This window comes from Myotis davidii, unplaced genomic scaffold (genome assembly GCF_000327345.1).
Source record: "Myotis davidii unplaced genomic scaffold, ASM32734v1 scaffold5709, whole genome shotgun sequence".
Lineage (NCBI taxonomy): Eukaryota > Metazoa > Chordata > Mammalia > Chiroptera > Vespertilionidae > Myotis > Myotis davidii.
Window position 1 is genome coordinate 5596 of NW_006299749.1, and position 777 is coordinate 6372.

At 61.9% G+C, this 777-nt stretch overlaps 1 pseudogene; it reads right to left on the minus strand.

Annotated features, from left to right (window-relative positions):
* Nucleotides 1–124: 124 nt before the first annotated feature.
* The window catches only part of LOC102771694, a 14132-nt pseudogene continuing 13479 nt past the window's right edge, over nt 125–777 (minus strand).

Consider the following 777-nt stretch of genomic DNA (forward strand, 5'->3'; position numbering starts at 1 on the left):
GCACCCAGTTCTCCCATCTTCCCACCCCTCCCCTCAGTACGGTCTCCCCTTTAGAAGCCTAGAGAGACACATCAGAGCCCTGGGCGCTGTCACTGCCTGGTGGGGACACTCAGACCCTACACCTTCCCCATCTGATCACCTCTTCCCCCACATCACAGCTCCAGCCACAGCTCCCAGCAGAACCAGGACGCCAGCGATGCCCATGATGATGATGAAGATGAAGGTCTGAGAAGGCAGCTCTGGGAGGAGAAGGGAAGAGACAGTGAGGGCCCTGACCCCAGGCCTCAGACCCAACCTCACTGAGGTCCCCCAGTGCCCCTGCTGCCCTGAGAAGAGGCTCTGTGCCCACCGCCCCTCCTCACCCCATCTCAGGGTCAGGGCCTCAGGCAGCCCCTCGTGCTGCACATGGCACGTGTATCTCTGCTCCTCTCCAGGGGGCACTCCCATGGCCGCCCACTTCTGGAAGGTGCTGTCCCCCGCAGGCCTGGTCTCCACCAGCTCCATGTCCTGGGTCTGGTCCTCCCCGTCACGCTGCCAGGTCAGGCTGATGTCTGCAGGGTAGAAGCCCAGTGCCCAGCACCTCAGGGTGACCTCACGCTCAGAGACGGTGCCTTTGGAGGGTCTGAGGGGATGGGAGAAAATTCAGGAACTTTGCATCCACCATGGGACACTCCAGCAGCACCCATGTGACCATCCTGAGAGTGAACAGACACCTGGATTGGGGAGGGAGCACACAGCCCACACACCAGCCTGGACAGAGGCACCTGGAAGGCTCTC